This window comes from Marmota flaviventris, chromosome 1 (genome assembly GCF_047511675.1).
Source record: "Marmota flaviventris isolate mMarFla1 chromosome 1, mMarFla1.hap1, whole genome shotgun sequence".
In the NCBI taxonomy this organism is placed as follows: Eukaryota; Metazoa; Chordata; class Mammalia; order Rodentia; family Sciuridae; genus Marmota; species Marmota flaviventris.
In genome coordinates, this window is record NC_092498.1 from 132,518,363 (window position 1) to 132,528,893 (window position 10,531).

The 10,531-nt window shown below is 52.2% G+C and overlaps 1 long non-coding RNA gene across 1 annotated transcript in view; it reads right to left on the bottom strand.

The window, feature by feature from the left end:
• LOC114082036 (uncharacterized) overlaps positions 1-10,302 on the bottom strand; it is a 29,724-nt gene extending 19,422 nt beyond the window's left edge. The window contains exon 1 of the long non-coding RNA XR_011706811.1: positions 10,072-10,302. This is a non-coding gene — a long non-coding RNA (uncharacterized lncRNA). The remainder of the gene's footprint in view (positions 1-10,071) is intronic.
• Between the last annotated feature and the right edge of the window lie 229 nt (positions 10,303-10,531).

Below are 10,531 nucleotides of genomic sequence, written 5' to 3' on the forward strand. Positions count from 1 at the left end.
CAGGACTGAAGCTCACGTAATCCCTGGATCCCACACTCGCTCCATTGAGGAGGAAATGGACTTGGACCTGGTGTGCAAGAGCGATCGCCCTGCAGAAGTGAGGAGGGCCTCAGCCCGGGTTAGTGCATATGGCAAGGGAGCGAGTCTGCACTAGGTCTGCAGGAAATTTTTGTTGTTTTTTTTTAAGATAGACACAATATAGAATGTATTGTGACACATTACACATACATGGAGTATGACTTATTCTACTTAGGATCCCACTCTTGGGGCTGTACATGATGTGGAATTTCACTGGTTGTGGACTCATATGTGAGCATAGGGAAGTTATGTCTGACTCATTCTACTGACTTTTCTAGTTCCACTCCCCTTCCCTTCCCTTCATTCCCCTTTGTCTAACCCAATGAATTTCTATTCTTCCCTCCCCGCCTTATTATGAATTAGCATCCACATTTCAGAGAGAACATTTGGCCTTTGGTTTTGGGGGATTGGCTTATTTCACTTAGCATGATACTCTCCAGCTCCATCCATTTACTGGCAGATGCCATAATTTCATTCTTCTTTATAACCAAGTAATATTCCATCATGTATCTACCACTTTTCTTTATCCATTCATCTGTTGAAGGGCACCTAGATTTGTTCTATAGCTTAGCTATTGTGAATTGAGCCACTATTGATGTGGCTGTGTCAGTGTAGTATGCTAAGTTCTTTAGGTATATACTGAGAAGTTGGGTCAAATGGTGGTTCCATTCCAAGTTTTCTGAGGAATCTCCATACTGCTTTCCAGAGTGGGTGCACCAATTTGCAGTCCCACCAGCAATGTACGAATGTACCTTTTTATACATCTTCACCAACATTTATTGTTGCTTGTATTCTTGATAATTGCCATTCTGACTGGAGTGAGATGAAATCTCAGTGCAGTTTTAATTTGCATTTCTCTAATTGTTAGAGATGTTGAATATTTTTTCATATATTTGTTGACCATTCATATTTCTTCTTCTGTGAAGTGTCTGTTTAGTTCCTTTGCCCATTTCTTGATTGGGTTATTTGGGTTTCTTGGTGTTAAGTTTTTTGAGTTCTTTATATATCCTGAAGATTAATGCTCTATCTGAGGTGCAGGTGGCAAAGATTTTCTCCCATTCTGTAGACCCTCTCTCCACATTCTTGATTGTTTCTACAGGAACTTTTCATTTCCCTCCCATTCCTGGGGCATGGACATTCCCAATACTGTAATTACCCACCATCACTGGGAGGGGCAAGGTCAGAAGATTGTAGATGTGGAAGGAGGGCCCCTTGCTAGAAAGTCCTTATCCACCTGTTCACAGTCGGTGGGAAAAAAGATGCCCTTGATCTGGGAATAGCACGTGTTTTCGAACTCTAAATGGAAACTGGGTGAAGCTGTAAGTAGCTCCTGGGAGATAAATGTGGACACACTTAATTGAGGGCAGAAGCTCAAGCAGCCTGAGAAGCACAAGCGAGTGGGCAGGTCTGCGGGTTCCTCTGGCAACAATCATCACGAGAAAATCTGGGGTAGCTTCTTGCACCTGGGTCCCTAGAGCTTCCTCTTCTGAGGCTTCTCCTCCAGTCCTGTCGATTTTCAGAACCACCTCGTGTCCTTCCAATTACTTCTTTTATTTCTTAAGAGAACCAGAGACGATTCCTGTTGCGTGGACTGAAGAAACTTCATGCTTAGAACAAATACAAAATCAACGTCTCCCCATCCTCGGGGCTTGTGAGACACTTCAAGGCCCCAAAATCCTCCTGGAATTTCAGGAAAACAAATTATCCACACGCCGTGCTTTCCCAGGTCACAGACAGGAACACAGGGACTCTGCTTCCCAGGGGGTGCCCCATCCAAATGTCCTGTGGTCCCAGGTCTCACCACTGAGATCTCCTCATGGAGCTGGGGACGGCCACCTTTGTGCTCCTGGTCAATACCTCATGGCCAAGGACAAAGCCTTCCTTCCCTCCCTTCTGGGAGGGCAGTTGCAGTGACCCTGGGCCTTGGCTGTAACCCCCACACATCAGTCTGATCCTGGGGAAATTAATCATCTGTTAATGAAGGGTCTCGACAGACACTCCCTCACACAGGGAGGCGGGGATGTTAAGGCTGATGAAGTGCAGAACTTCCCATTAGTTCATGTATGATAAATGCTCAGTCGAGGAAGGTATTGCTGTTACTATGGCTGTGTGATTAAAAAGCACAGAGCATGGTGGTCTGAAGAACTAAGGCTCTAGTTCTCACACCCAAATCTTGAGTCTTCTTCTGACCACTGAAGGGCTTGGACAGGAGGCTGCGCCACGGTGGCTCTAAGTTATCACATCTGCAATCCAACCTCCCGCAATGGCCCCTGAGAGAAGGAAGCCCAGGGCCACACAGAGACCATAGGAAGATTCCAGAGAAGCTTCCGTTGTAATAACCAGAAGTGAGAAGTGACCCGAATACCTCAAGTGGGTGAGGGGATAAATACACTGAGACAGGGGCAGCTTCAGGAAGAAACAGTTACTCAGCAAACACAGGAAGGAACTGCCAGGTCACAGTGGAGCTGGTGGCTCTCAGCAGCACGACCAAGCAGTCGGCCTCTGAGGTCCTTCCCTGGAACCCCAGGGCTGGGGAAGCACAAGAACAAAGTCAGAACCACCCTGCAGTGAGGCACCCTGCAGGACACCCAGCGAGTATCCCTACAGCCACCAGCCACCAGAACTAGGGAGACTGAGAGTCCACCGTAGACATGAGGAGCCCAAGGAGGAGGATGAGCGCGTGACTCCCACAGCTCAGATGGGATCAAGGAAAGAGACGGCGAGGGAGAGGCTGCGAGGCTGATCAGCTCTGGGCCTGAGCCAGGCACAGCAAAGTGTGGCTCCTTAGAGGCAGCAAATGCACTAACTCTAGAGGTTGGTGACAGGGAGTCTTGGTTCCTGTAAATCCAAATGGTCGTACGTACAAAGTCTCTCCAAACTCCCTTCAGAGCTCTTAAATGCAGAACCTCACCCAGAAAAGGGAAAAGGAGGGAGAGGGTCAGGGAATCCCCGGAAACAGACTGGGACTGGAGGGAGGAGAAACAGAATGAAATTGACCAAATTGTGCCACATGCTTGTGTGAGTGCACCACAGGGAATTCTGACAGCTTCATGGATGACCTAGAACACCAGTGTAAAGACCTATCGATAAATAGAAGGAAGACCAGGAGGGTAGAGGTAGGGAAGGGGGGAAGGAGGGAAGGCAACTGACAAATTGTCGTCCCTGCAGGTGTGACCCTGTCAGAAGAACCCCAACACCACACAAGACTGTGATGCACTAGCAAAAAGGGTCATGGAGAGGATGACAGGAGCTGCTAATCCCAAAGGCTTACAATGGTGCCTGGCATGGGGAGGCACTCCACACCTATCCGCTGACACCCTGCTGCCACTCTCCTGCCTATTGTAAGGAGATGAAAGACTTTGTTTACAATCTCTTGTTGGAGGGAGTATTGCTTTTATGATGGGATTATGTTAATAAACAGCTGGTGCAGAACAGGCAGCTAATACCACAGCTGCCTCCTGGAGAGGAAGATAACTAGGACGCAGGAGCCACCAGGGCCACCAAGAGCAGCACCGCAAGGACGGGGTACACAGGCAGAGACGGAGGGGAAGCACGTGGGGCCAGGAAGCAAGAACTCGGCACAATTCAACAAAACCTGCTTCACTGCCTGGGCCCTGAGCACATTTCCGTTTGAGTCCAATTCTTTATCTGAGAAGGCTGACCTTGCCATGGGAGTGCAAAGGGATGCACTTGGGAGGTCTCAGCTGCTACCCAGGTGACCAGAAGGCAGGCTGCTGCACTGGTACACACGGACACACATGGCTGTTGGTGCTGCTGTTATGGTGGCTTGCTGATAAGGTGGGGCTGTAAGCCAGGCCTCCGGTGGGGCATGCGCATCCTGTCTCTCTGAATAAACACTCCATCAAGAACGTTGCCCAGGCTGTGGACACTGGCTCTGTCTGTCCTCTCCTCCTCAATAAAAACAGAAACTTGAAGGCCCTGCTGCTCATTGGGTCAGGACCAGAACCTCCCTGTCCAGCTCTGGGATGCCCAGTGACTCCAGTTGTGGCCCCTGCCATGAGGCAGCCCTTCCTTGTCTGTCCCTCAGGGTGTCCATCTTCCTGCCCTTCCCCGAGCATCTCTGGGCTTGCAGCCGCATCCTCAGCGCTGTCCCTCAGCCCCAGGAACAATGGGCTACTGCAAAATCCTGCCAGTGTTCGGAGGCTGTGTCATAAATGTCCTCTCCCTGACCAACCAGGATGCCTCCAAGCAGCTGGTGCTTGCCCACTAGCCAAGTGGCAACAGGACACAGCGTCTGAGGTTCTCCCCAGTTACTGGAGACTTGGGCACCTCGCTGCTCTATGAGACCCCCTCTGCTGCTGCTCATCGAGTTGCTGGAAGCCACTACTTTTCCTGGGACCCTGATTTAGCTTAGGCAAGTGGACCCGGTACAGACTAAAGTCAATCCATGCCTGGCCATGCTGGATTTCCAACCTGGGCACAAGCCTGTGGGCAGAGAGGGAAGTGACTCAAATGACTCACTTGCACCCAGCACAAACGGTCTGGATGGCGTCGGTCAGGAGGGAACCTCAGGCACAGCCTATATCTCTGTGCATCCCAGTGGTTTTGAGCACAGCCAATAATAAGCAAAGTTTGTGTTCCCAGCTGGCCTCTCCTGTTCTATCACCACAGTATGCAAAAGGACTCCCTGGGGTGGGGGATCTCCACCCCTCCCAGAGAGTCCGACCCACTGGCCAGGGTAGGTTGGGCATGCAGGGCCTGTGGGACTCCCCATGTTTCCACACCTAGTCAGAGTGGGTGCGCTCCTGGGAGGTGCTACTCATGCTCACTTAAATGCCTAAGGATGGACGGCGATTTCCCACCCCAGGGCCTCAACAGACCCTCTTCCCAGCACCCTCCTCTGACTCATTCAGAGAGTCTTGTCCTCCACCCCCAGGAGCCTGTGAGCACTCGAGGAAGCCCTCTGCAGACACCCAGGCATCCCCAGCTCTCAACTCCCTCTCCTCAGGGCAGGGGGCTCAGCTCCACCTGGACCCCCGATCTGGAAACTTCTCAAACAAGGGCGCGTGCCCAGGCGGCTCACTGTACTCCTCCCACCCCTCCAGGACCACTCTCAGCCATTGGTGTGGCGTGTGGGTTTTGTCTATTTCCTGTTTTCTTAGGTAGAAGGGCAAATCCAGGCTCAGCCCCTCTGTCTTGTCCAGAACTGAAAGGCTCGCCTGTTCTCTATGCCATTGTGTGACATTCCATTGCCCTGTCTCCAGTTGGGCGGTTACTAACAAACCTGCCGCACAGACCCAGGCTGCAGCTTGTGAGGGACAGGTGTGCTCATTTCTCTCAGGTGTGCACTTGGGAGCAAAGCCAGTGCTTTGTGAGGTGAATTAAGCTCAGCATCTGTAGAATCTGCCAAAAGTCATTTCTAGCCCCAAAGTGGCTTCCCTACAACACATTGTAGGTTCAGCTCATCAGGAGTTTATGACAGAGGTGTTTCCCTGACTTTAAACTGCAACAGTCACTGTTCTTAGTAAAATATTGTACTTCACAGCAACTACTCGCTGCTGGCTACAGGGTAACCCAGACACCGACTATCCTGTGAGAGCCAGGGGAGGGGACCCTGCATTCATCCTCCTTCAAGAGCTTCCGTCACTGAAGTCCTGGCCACCCTTCCCCCACCACTCCACTTTGAGAGTCTCTCCTATTTCTGCCTCTCTTAAAAGCCCATTTTCATATTCTGCACTTTGTACAGAGAATAAAACAATGTCCCTTAAAGGAAACAATAAAGAATAAGAAAATCTGCAGATGCCAAGTGCTGTCTGAGTTTCAGTCTAACTTCTGCACTTTATAAACATTTCTGTCAGAACTCAGGAAGTCTTCCAAGTGCCCAAAAGTCACAGTGCATGGTGCTCACAGCTCTGGGGGTCTGCATGCTCTGAAGGTGTCCTGCATGCAGCTACCTGCACAATGCATCACGTGCCACCAAGTGGTGTGGCTGCTGCAGGCTCATGCTGCACCGCGGGCTGAGAACTGGGAGTTTGTAGGCTCCAAAACAGCTGAATTAAGGACATGCCGTGTCTTTCCTCTCAAAGACCAGTCTAAGCACTTTCATGGCTCCCAGGGGTGAAATAAATGTTAACATAAAGCCCAAGTACCCCCTAAAAAGTAGCTCAAGGTCTTCTGGGTTTAAAAGATGCAAGAAGAAAAATGCCACCCTGGTTTTATGGAGACTAAAACACGTCAATACTTTGAACTTAGCAGAAAGAATGTTGGTGCATTTGCTTACTTGTGCTGCCCAAACAGAGCTGGGAACATTACCTTGGGCTGGCCCTGGGGCAGAGGTGTACCTTGTTGGGTGTTTGTGGACCTCAGGCTGCATGTTTAAAAATGCCCCCGGCTGAGGAGCTGGGGTGGAATTACAGATGCAGGTTCTGGTGCCTCTCAGAAAACAAACAATGGGGAAGGCTCCTGAAGACAAGTCTCCATCAGCCACTGGCATTCCATGGATCCTTTCCCAAGTAATGACAGAGGTTTCTAAATAGGCGTTGGATCTCTCCTCCCAGGTCCTCACTCTTTCCATGCCCCCCTTCCTCTCTCCCTCTGCAAACTTGGCCAAACAAAAGGGAGATTGCTGTAAACCATGACAGAATGCTGAGAGGAGCTCAAGTACTCCCATATCACGTAGTTTTAAAGAGACATGGTATCAAGTGTGCAGCCAGGACACTGCCTGCTGTCAGCACTGCAGAGACGCGGAGCAAGGAGCCAGGGGGCAGGTCTGTCCTGCCCAGAGGACTTTTCCATAGCCTGCATGTTCCTGCCTTCTTGACCTGCTCGGTGGCCTAGAATGACCCTAATGACAGAGAATGAGCATCGCAGACAGGCATCAAGTGTCACTCCTGCACGCAGATGGACAGGGCATGGCCCCTGTGAGCTGCAGGGGAAAGCAGCAGGAGAATCCTGAGGCCAGCACAGCCACTCTGGTCCACAGACACGACAATGCTCTAGCACAGAGCCATTCCCAAGTGGGGGCGGGCAGAGAGAAATGGTCACAAACACTGCCATCGCAGCCACCCCAGGAGGAGGGCCCTGCCTGTGTCTCACACCCACCCCCAGGGAAAACTGCCGCCTCCCAGTCTTCGACATCCCTATTGTCACCAAGGGCTCCCGTGGCCTCAGTGGTGGAGAGGGTGGCTTTTAGCTGCCCCTGCTCTACAGCCACAGGGGCCTTGATGGGTGCAGGGAGCTGAGGGCTCCACACACGGGTCGTCAGTTTTCAGGTGGCTGCTAAAGCAGGGGCAACCAGCTTGTGTGCTGAGCTTCAGAGAACACCTGAGAACCTTCCATAAGAGGAAGGACCTCAGCAAACCTACCCTCGTGAAATAGTAACCAGTCTGCTAACAGGGCTCCGCTTCACCATGGTCCCTGGAGACAGGCTGCAGAAATTACTTGTCCACGACTGGCCTGCAGTTGGGCTGTCCATAGCCTCTTTGTATTCTCTGCATCCCTCAGAAGCTTGTAAATGGCAAGTGTGGCCACTTCTGGGTGCTCCCTATGACCACCTGATTGATCTGAACCTAGTTACCATTTAGCCATTGGTAGGCCTGATGCCAATGGAGTCAACTAACAGGACACTGAAAGCTGTCATGATGAAGGCCCTCTGTGCCTGAAGCCAGGCTGCACAGGGCCTGCCCCTGAAGAGCTAGAGGTCACAGTGTGTCCTCAGAAGCACCTTGTCTTGGCCTACTTTCTGTTGCTATAAGGGAATACCTGAGACTGGATGACTTATAAAGGAAAGAGACCTATTGCTCATGTTCTAGAGGCTGGGAGCCCAGGACTGGGTGGCTGTATCTGGGGAGGTCCTCATGCTGCTCCCACTCGTGGCAGAGAGTGGGAAGGTAAGCAGGTGCCTGAAAGAGAGGCACAGAATTACTTAAAGACAGAATTCACAAAACAAAAAAGGGGGAAATTTTGCAAAATCTGCAAACACAAGTTTAGAAGAGAGAAGAGGGCGCTGCACTCTGGCGCTGGCTGGCCCCCTCCCATGAGGAAGGCGTGAAGCCACCCGCAAGGGCCCCCAGCTACTGAACCAGAGCATGTGGTTGGGTGCTGCCTGCCCTCTGGACAGCCTGTGGTGCATTTCAAGCCTGTGGCCCACTGGCTGGCTTCCTGACGTTTCCTGACTGCACATTAGGTTCCTGGAGCTCCATCCAAACACCACGACCATGACTGACTCACCCAATGTGGCATCTTTCCACCTCCACTAGGACAATCCCAGGGGTGTCTCATTGCCACTGTGGTAAAGGCAGGTGAAACCCCAGCCAGGGAAGCCATGCTTTCCTCGCCGAGGCCAGGAGGGCAGGGTGGGTGGGAGGGGAGGTGGGCGGGCTTCAAGTGCCCTCATCCACCACTCATCCAGTCTCCTCCATCCACAACTTTGACAAATAAAACTTTGTACCTCCGTTTAATAACACCACTGCATGTTCCTGTTCTTGCAGCATGGCACACTGTGGGCAGATGGAAAATCCAATACCTCTGTTCCAAAAAAAATTTATATATATATACACACACATATATTGAATTGCTTTAACAACCGTTTGTTTTAATAACAGAGTAAAACAATACCAAAAGAACTGGAATTTTGTCTCTTGACATCCTGCCTCTAACCTGCATTCTCTGAGGCCCAAAGCTGAAGAAATTTCAGTTTGGAGAACAAGCTGACCCCAAATTTCCTTCTGATTTCACCTTCCAACCCCTGCTTCTTAAGGACTCTCAACCCTTCTCCTTGACCCGGCCATGTCCCTTCTCTAAGCAGAACCTGCTGTCTTAGGGGAGAAGCCCCTCCCCCCGCCACACACCTTGTTTGGTGACCTACCTGCAGACCACGGGGAAAGCCCCACTTCTAGACCCAAAACCAAGCACCACAGTGCCTTGGCCACAGTGACCACTCAGGGACAAGCATACAAGCCACGCCCTGCCCATGCCTCTCACCAGCCCAGTAGGAAAAGATGTTTTTTCTGTGCCTCAGCTTCTCAGATGGGAACTGCTGCAGCTGGGACTCTTCGTCCCCCTTGGAGGAAGCCATCAGGCAATGAGGCAGACACAGGAGAAAGGAGCAAACTAGGACCCATGCTGAGGGGCAGATGGGTCCTGGACCCAATAATGTACCCTGTTCCCTGTGGCAGCAGGAGTGGTCTCAGTCACGGCCACCAGGGGAGTCCTACAGACACATGCTGCCTCCCCACACAGCCCGCCTCCACTGCCTTCATGGTTCCCCGTCTCCTGGGCCTGTCCCAGAGCCCCCTTCCCCTCTCTCAGATGATGCCCCATCTCCTGTGCCTGTCCTGGAGTGCCCTTCCCCTCTCCCAGATGGTACCTTCTCTGCCATTCTCCAAGTCAAACACTGGCTTTCCCCGACTCCCCTGCGTGGGCAGTGGACCCTTCCCCTGGGGGTGGGACTCCCAGTCACCTTCCCATCTGCATCCCTGCAGCCCCAGACTAGACAGAGAGCCCTGCACACAGGAGCTGTCCCCCAACCCTCTTTATGGCCTTTGATCCTCCAGGCCCCTGGTTGTCTGCAGAATGCCCTCCTCCCTTCCCTGGCTCCTGCCTTCCCCTGCCTTCCCAACCCTCCATCACCTCCTCAGGAGTGGACTGAGCTGTGCCCTCTTTGTTCAGACCTGTGGCAGGATGCTCAGTGTCCTGACCATGGCAGCCAGAGAGGAAGGACAGCTCTGTCTTCATGTCTCCTGACTCCTTGCTGTGACATCAAGAGCCTCCTTGTGACTCCCAGCCTTCGAGGACCTCCCGGGCTGAGGGGAACAGGTGCTGTCATCCTTTGTAAAGTGTCTCCCACGGTTGCAGACCTGTGTTTATCACACTAGCCAAGCACGTGAGGAGGAGGAGGACAGGCCACCCAGACAGCCTGCCTGTGGCTCACAGGAAGAGGCACACACTCTTATTCAAAAAGAAGCCAGTAGCATGGGACAGGCAGAGAACAGGTCCTACCCATCACCTTCACTGGACCAGCCTCCCACTCACCTCTGTCCTACGGTAAGAGCCCTCCTGGCCCCTTAGAATTCTCACCACGCTACAGAGGGCACAAGGTCAGGCCAGATGCGCTCCAGCTTGGCCGTTGGAACTCCCTGTCCTCTCCTCCTGGTGCAGGTGTCTGCAGAACTTCTGGGCTCCATGGTGGGGCTCCTCCAGCCCTCAACCTCCTCTTCCCCATGAACACATGGAGGCGACAGTGGCATCCATTGCACCCTGAGGAAGGAGTGAGTCCACAGTACAATACACCCCAACCCCTCTCTGAGCCTGCATCACCACACCCCTCCCCGTGGCCGGCATCTGATTGCTCACCCTGTTGGGAGTCTCCCTGAGAACTCCCTGGGCCTTTCAGATAAGGAGCCCCTAATACAACATGGAGGTGGGCAAGTTTCCAGTGGGTGGATAACAAGTTGTTTTGAAAGTTTTCTAATTGGTCCTCCCATCTTCCGCG